This window comes from Ascidiella aspersa, chromosome 6, assembly GCF_963924565.1.
Source record: "Ascidiella aspersa chromosome 6, kaAscAspe10.2, whole genome shotgun sequence".
Classification (NCBI taxonomy): domain Eukaryota; kingdom Metazoa; phylum Chordata; class Ascidiacea; order Phlebobranchia; family Ascidiidae; genus Ascidiella; species Ascidiella aspersa.
In genome coordinates, this window is record NC_139452.1 from 8,933,573 (window position 1) to 8,941,568 (window position 7,996).

General features: G+C 42.0%; 1 long non-coding RNA gene across 1 annotated transcript; it reads right to left on the reverse strand.

The window, feature by feature from the left end:
* Positions 1–6,080: 6,080 nt before the first annotated feature.
* On the reverse strand, positions 6,081–7,479 carry LOC146139542 (uncharacterized). The gene is made up of 2 exons (XR_014501303.1): positions 6,630–7,479; positions 6,081–6,470 (listed from the first exon to the last, which is right to left on the reverse strand). It is a non-coding gene; the product is annotated as an uncharacterized LOC146139542 (long non-coding RNA).
* Positions 7,480–7,996: the final 517 nt, after the last annotated feature.

Below are 7,996 nucleotides of genomic sequence, written 5' to 3' on the forward strand. Positions count from 1 at the left end.
TTTCGGAGCAATATCAGCCATCGGGCAATTTCGCAACGGTCGATTCGAGTCGCGTAACCTGGAGTTTTTGCACGAACCGTAAAGATGTCGCGGAATTCACTTTTCATTTGCTTATTGAGATGCTGGAAATTTTGCGGTCCAAATAGGTACACAGGCACTGCGGTGCAGCGGTGCCTTGTCCGGTATTTTGAGTCGCTCGCTCTCAAATTAATTTGCCGCACAATATCATACGCTTGTATACTTGGTAAAATTCCAGTGTTTATTGCTGTTGCAAACCCGTTAAGTTTTAAACTACCTTACACCATTTTTTGTAAGTTTTGGTGTACACTTGTGCGGACTGCGTTTTTGTTTTGAACTTTGCAAAAGCCAAAAGGCACTGGTAAAATAGTTTAAGCCGGGCGTCGCCGTTTTCCTAACATTCTCAAGTTACAAAAAACATATCACATCATAAGGTGTCCTTTAAAAACGGATCATTTTCTTTAAACCAGTTTCTACATATCTTGGATAGCTACATAGCTACGTTTCTTGGATAAATTAAGTGTTGACATATCAAATTGGTTTCAACTAAATATTTATAAAATGATTGTCGACTATTCCAGACGAAAGCGCCCCTGAAAGACTGGAAAACCTTATTTGTTACGCTTTTAAAATGCACAATGTATATAGCAGGCGATTTATTTAAGGTTAGATATACTGACAGTAACTAAGGAAAATGAACAATTGGATATATTTGGTCTTGGTCTGTAAAGTTGTAGGCACCCAAATATACCACAAAGGTTTCTAAAGTTTACCAAATGTTGAATTTTGTTAGATTAATTATTACTAAGCAAAGAATTTTTTGTTTGGTTTTACATTCTGGAAGTCTTGTGATGGCCTTCTACTTTATTGGTAAGCCCTGGGCGTTTCAAAAATTGCTGCAAGCCTATTTTGGTAGAGACAGAACACAAACAATGCGCCAGGTCTGGTGGCGTCGGCTCATGTGATGATCCGGCAGTCGGGCGTTTTGAGCCGGAACAGTAAAACAAGTTGTGGGAAAGTTACAAACGACTTAGGCTGTTCGCAGCAAAATGCAGTCTGTTGATACAAGCTGAGCAAGTCACGGGTCCCGTGTTTCGCGCCTGGCACGCAGCAGAGTATGACCGCGGCATGTGATCGAGCAAAAAAAGGCGAACAATTCGCTGATGATCAGAGTCCACGCCAGTCAAAAGCGCTTCTCGTCGCTGCTGTGTTCTGCGGGATATGACGCAGCGAAAATCGCGTGAAAATTGCTGCATCACTTTGTTGTTAAACCAGTCCTACGCGCGCGGCAATACTCCAGGGTTACCCGTTAGGGTTTTTAAAGCCAAACTTGATAGTTTAGGCGTTTTTTGAACCTCTTTGCATTTTATTTTTCCAAAAAAATACCCAAATAAAATTTGACTTTTTTTGTTTTTATTAAAAAAATTGCATGAGTGGTATGTTGAAAAGAGATCAAACTAACACAAAAAGAGGAAACTTGCCAAAAAAAATTTACAAAAAGGTAAAAATATAAGAAAATTGACACAAAAAGAGCTCCAAACTAACCGTCCCTAAAATCAACAAGTTAGAAAAGGAGTGGTGTTGGGAATAACTGGGCGTTCTGTACAGCGCATACGTGGCCCGAATGTCACTTGACTGGCGCGAGAGGCGCGCGTGATTATGGGATGGATGACGAAATGAATTGCCGCACGTGAGGCAAATGATTGGGCTTCGGCTGCTGCACATCACTCACATTTTGAAAGGTGGCAAGCAGTGTGTCCTCTAAGCCTAAGTGCGCATTGCGCAAATGTACAGCACCACTAAACCATGTTCGCAGTAAAACAGGGAAATCTAAGCGTTTGTACATAGATTTGTCATGTGAACATTAAGATATAGGTTTGACGCCTTTGGGTTTCCTGAGGAATTATTCAGTCTCGGATTAACTGTCTTTTCAGCACATAAATAATGAAGGACGGTGTCAACTACATAATAAATATTAATTTTCATTAAAACGAAATGACAAATCCTAGTTGTAGCACGTAAAGCCTGGTAGCTTGTATGAGCAAAATATTTTACGTTACTGTTACATCACCTTAAAATCAGAAACGGGCAAATATAGTGTTTAAATTGCTCTGTTACACGTGGCCCAATTGATCGTTTTAAGCCTTGTTAACATTGCATAGGTGACGCAATTTAATCACATTGCGTAACGCTAGTTATGTAACACGATTGGCACGAAATAAAAATCGCTTGTAGGATGTTTCATTTCCAGAGTTCAAGCGTTGGATAACCATATAAACAAGTTTCAAACGTCATCTTTGTATGTTTGCCAAAACCTAAAGGTAAAGTCACACATATTTGATCAAACACGTGGCCCAATCTACCTTACGTAATCTGTCGTAAGCGTGTTGTTGTTAAACGGACGTTTACATTGCGTCGGACATTAGATATGTTGATGAAAACCCTTGCTTCCAAACCCCAGGTGAAAACCCTTCCAGTGCACTATGCATTGCGCCACGCTGGCACATCAGGCAGAGCACGCGTCAGTTCCAGGTAACTTTGGAGTCCCAGCCCGCAGAAAAAAACGTCGCCTAACCCAGTTGGTTCCACGCTGGAAGCGATGACATGCCCTTTGTTGCGACTGCCCTGTCATGGCGCGGGCCTAGCGTGTTCAAAGAACAAGGCGTGCTCCATCCAAAACGGTCTTGTGACTCTGTCACGTGACACGCGCTCTCTCAATTCTGGTTGGTTTGGCGCGCTTTCGCTTCTCCCACTCTCTCCTACTCTTTGCTCGGAGCGCACAACTTCTCTTTGTTCTCCTGTTCGCTGCGTAGCGACACGGCCCTGGGCCAAAACAACCCGAAAACATTCCAGTTCAAGCGGCAGCAGCGTTTTTCGAAAGCCGAGTTTCGCCTAACTGCACAGCAAACACGTTTTCGTTTTCCATTACACGAGGCATGTGTTACGTAAAAATCACTGCATTACGTCGTGGGCTGACGTGCCAGCGGAATGGCTAGTTTTGGACGAGGCCGTTCACAAGCTCTGCACAAAAATACAGGCATAAAATTCCACTATTAAAGGTCAAAGATTTGACTTGTGCTTCTCAGTTGCTGCAAAAGTTAACCCTGGGAAATTTCGCCGTTGTGTAAACAGCAACTGTGCGTTGATCGTGCTCCGTTTTTGCGGGTTTCGGCTGTCCTTATATTTTTAGCTCATTCTTGTGGCCGAAATTAGGTTTAGCCCGAGGCAATTAGCGCGCCTGTTCAAAACGGAGTTGAAACTTCAGCGAAACTTTCCATCTCGCGGCACTAAAATTGACGTATCGGAAAGTCATTGCCGGTAGTTTCCCTTGTCTGGAAGAATTTCTCTTCTGTCTGTCATGCATATAATGTATTTAATGTATATAATATATGTAATTTAAATTTAGGTTTTCAATTTACAGTATTCTAAACCTAAAAAAGAGACAGCTGACTCGATGAACCGTACGATTCTTTCGCAGTCTCCTGGCAACATCAAATATTGCAAAACGTTTTGATTTCGTCGACTTTCCTATTGTATTTCATGTTTTAAATAAAATCATATCATGTCATACAGTCGCACAGCAGCTTTACGAGAATTTTGGGCCTGCCGAAGGTGACTGTGCAAAAATGCTCAATAGCTGGAGCACATGACCCGTTCAATTGCCCCAGTGAGAATCGGTAAACAGAATTCCTGTGGCTGTGGGTAAGCGGGTGCTGATAAATGATGACTGCGTGCTTTCCAGTTCGTCTGCGACATCCGCTATATGCGCCTCAATAAGCATATGCAGCCTCAGCACTGCTGTCTGATCACCGATCATATACAAGGACGAACAAGGACACGCATCCAATTTGAACAGCCGAAAAAAATGTAGCGTTCGGTTTATGATGTATATTTATTTTTGCTCTCGCTAACCTACAAACTTTAACAAAAAGTGTGTTTAACTTGCAATCAACGACCCAGTGTTGCAATGAATTAAATAAATGACTTGACTTGACCTTGTGTCACTCAAGTCATTGTTTTTTTTTTTGATTGGGCTTGACTTAGTCTTTTGGGCAAAAGACTAGACTTAATTTAAGTCATTTGGAAAAATGTTTTGACTTGGACAAAAGTCAAAAAAAAATCATAAAGTAGGGTAATTTTCCTAAACTTTTACACATAAATACGCCTGCTGTTTGTTTCGTTTATGGTTTTGTTTTTGATATGCAAAAATCTTTCTGAAAAAATAAAAAAATTTAATAGTTTGTCATTTATGTTTCATTCCAATGAGAATTGACTTGGAAGTAACTTATGACTCGGAGTTGGACTTAGACTTTTGTTGTTTTATAAAAAAATAACTGAACTTTGGAATTTTGCTCAAGTCATTCAAAAAAGGCTTGTTTACAATACTGAAACGACCTACGAAGTTCGCGTGCGCGCATTCAGATTTTGGCAATCCGGAAAGGAACTATACGTTTGGTAAAAATCAGTCGGAATGTGGTGAACGTTGTACCTTGCACTCTAATGTTGTCCCACAGTCGACTCCCAATTGTGCCCAATCTATTCCAGGCTCCGTATGAATGAACCCGGGCAAACCTATCCAAACACGCCCCCGACTCAGCGAAACGTGGACTTTGATATCCCGAGCAGTTCCGAATGCAAGTCATTGAGGTTGTTTTGACGGAGCGTTTCTGTTTCATAACCAAGTCAAAAGTTGAACCCTGAGATTTTGTCAAATGTGCACTTTTTATCAACGCGTTTTAATCGTAGAAAATCGCTTTTGCGCAACCGTGTTAATGTTTGTCGGGCACGCCGAGACACGCCCGTATAGCGACGAGTGTCATCAGCCGTTTAACGTGTACGTGTCGCTTTTTTTCAAGTGCTTTTGTGTCGAAATCAGCAACAAGACACCATTCAATCTTGTTGGGTTTTGTGGGTTTTAAATTATTCTTCTCGCTTTAAAAGCCACTTACTTCTCTTTATCAACGGTTTTTGCCAATTTATTTATTTGTATTAAGCAGATTATCTGCACAGACTTGCGACAGCCCCAGTTGGTGACACTGCAATGCGATTGGATTTATTACTTGGTGTCCAAACAGTTCTATCTTACGCCTAAAGTAAAAATTCAACCAAGGTGACAAATAAAAAACATATGGTTGCTGATGATGTGCCCAACACTCCACTGACATAGGCCTGTCGCCCCTTTAAAACCAGCTGGCATACAATTCCTTGTTTGCAAATACATTGGTTGTTATGTGCACAGAATTATTTTTATTCGGGGAGTTTAAAAAAATATTTAGTTTAAAAATAACCGTCTAGATCAGTGGTTCTCAACCGCCGGTCCGCGGACCGGTGCCGGTCCGCGTCAACTCTTCTGCCGGTCCGCCAAATGTATTACAATATTAAATCTAAATTGCAAAACTCAAGATGTTGAAGGCTTATCCATCAAATTAAGAAGTTCGCCAGCTTCGTAATTTGCTGCATTGTCACGTAACTTATATGAGTTAGTTGAAGGTCTACTTTGAACTTCATTGTGTCGTCACAATGCTGCAAGTGTTTTGGCCAACTGTATAAAAGTAGGCTACAACTCGTTGAAGTCTTCAACTTTAAGACCAGTTGTATGTGAAAGATAACAGTGTTTTAGTTGCAACTATTGCGTTATTAAATTTTAGGTTGATTTTTATTTTTGAAGGTCCACCGGAAAACCGCAAAACTTGTCCGTCCGCAAAACTTGTTTTGAAACTTTACCGGTCCCGTAAGCTAAAAAGGTTGAGAACCACTGGTCTAGATTTCATTGGATAGTTTATATTTTCCAAATGTTTACCGAAACCTTGCTCGGAAGAGTTTTTTGCTATACCTTCAGGTTTTTTGGGAATGCTGCCTTTGTTTTATGCTTGTTTTGTTTTATTATTAATTCTATACGTTTCAACTGTTCTAGTTAACGGCAACGTTTTTTTATTGTATGTTTTGCCTAATCCTAATTTTTTTGCCTAATCCTAATTTCTGTCTATTTAACTGTTTAAATGTGTTGCAATGAAACCTACTCCTAGAAAGTTTGAAAACTGACGTCACGAAACAGACCAAGCCAACTTTCCGGTTTTGAATTTCTATTCGATAAAAACGCCATGTGAATAAATCGGTATACGCCGTGATTTCAACTTTAGAAAGAAAAATTGGCAAAGAAAATACAAACAAGACTTTGGCAAAACGGAAAGTAAAAGCACGAAATAGTTTGGCACGAACTGACACCAATGGGGCGTCGTACCATAAAAGGAAATTATTCCGATCAACACCCGGAATAAGTTAAACACAACAAAAATATGAATCACACCCGAAGCGATAAACGGCATCTCGGTGAAACGTTTTGCTATTTTTGCCATGGCTCGAGGCTGTAACTGTTCCTCGGGTGCTTTTTCATCGGAACCACGAGTGACGTAGCAGCACGAAGATGACGTCACGCATGGCTTGGAGTCAATCTGGAAATGAGGCAAGGCATGTTTAAAGCACAATATGCAAATGCGACACATTTCCAATAAGAAAGATCTTAGCGGGAACGTTTTAAGCAAAACCAGTTGCAGTCGTAAAGTCTTAACGGTTATTAAGCGAAATAAAATTACAACGGGCAATAAACTTACAATAAATTCGACTCCGGTTGCTCTTCTTCTTTTGCGTTGTACCACACAAAGAGTTTATTTGAAGGCGGGAGAAACAGCATTCGATACACACAATAGTCGAAACTGCTGATGTAGCTTTCGAGGTGCTTGAGCTTGCTTGTTTTTCGGTTTTCAAACGTGGCTGTCGAAGTCCTCTCATCAAAATCAATGAATCCCTGAGGCCTCGCAGCTCACAAACAGTCTTTCAATATCAAGCTCAGCTTTCTCCAGTCGCTCTTGCGTTTCAAGAGTCTTTGAATAAAACTAGCGGACGCGCCGAGAGGCTGATGCAGTTTTGCTTTGGTAGATTTTTTTTCATAGAAACAAAAATTTTCTCTTTTCTTTTTTGTTTTTTCGTCTATGAAGCTTGTGTTTTTTTTTCTGCGCATCAGTCCCCTTGCAAACGCTCGTGCTTAATAGCATTCCCTGCGTTCGCTCGAGGAACCGGACCCGGAACAGTTCTCGGGCCAGTCTCCGACACAATCCTGCTAGCAGAGTTTGTCGGCGTAGCCTTTAAGCCGCTACTAGGCATCAGCATTGTTCTGTATTGTTTCTGAATAGCACACGATGAAATCCGACGGATACAGCTTGTCGTTGTCGGCGCGACGAAATACGGTCCAAAAAAGTTGCTTGCAAATCTGCTTTTCCTTTTGCCACCAATGCAAGGCGAGTCGATTTTCGCGATTCCAGACCGCCGGTCCAGAATCATTGCCAGTGGGGGCCCATGATGAGGCAGTAGACAAGAAAAAACACAACTTTTTTTAAAAGAGTTTTTCAAAAAGAAGCTGTACAAAGCTAGACACACAAAACGGCACTCTGTACAGTTCGACGTTCGCAGCTAGAATGAGGTGACGCAACCGTGCGAAGCTTTTATACGAGCCGGTCGCGACAGCAAAATGGTCACGAGGGCGCTCTCCTTATAAGGCGACCACGTGACAAGCGCGCGAAGTTTCTCGCGATTGCGCAAGATCCGGCGAAGCGCGCTGAGCGAACGACGACGCGACGTCGCCTGGTTTGTTTGTGGGCGCGCTGGGGGCGTCCGCGGGCGTGCCCAAACACACCACAGGCACATTCCTAGCGATCCTAGGTTGGCCGAGGGGCGTCGCTAAGCTGGGGCAGGTGTTTTTTCAGCCTTGTTCCATTTCGAAACACGCCTCGGTCGCCTCGTGTTTAGATTGGGTTACGAAGTTGCGAAATGCATCGAGCCGAATCGCGCTTTGGAACATGTTTGTCCAACACGTGGTCGAGCTAATGGTTTTGTTCTGCCTAGTTAATACTTTGAAATGAACAAACTGGTCAAAATATGACGGTAAACGTTTTTCAGGAGCTATCCTACATGGTAAGATCAG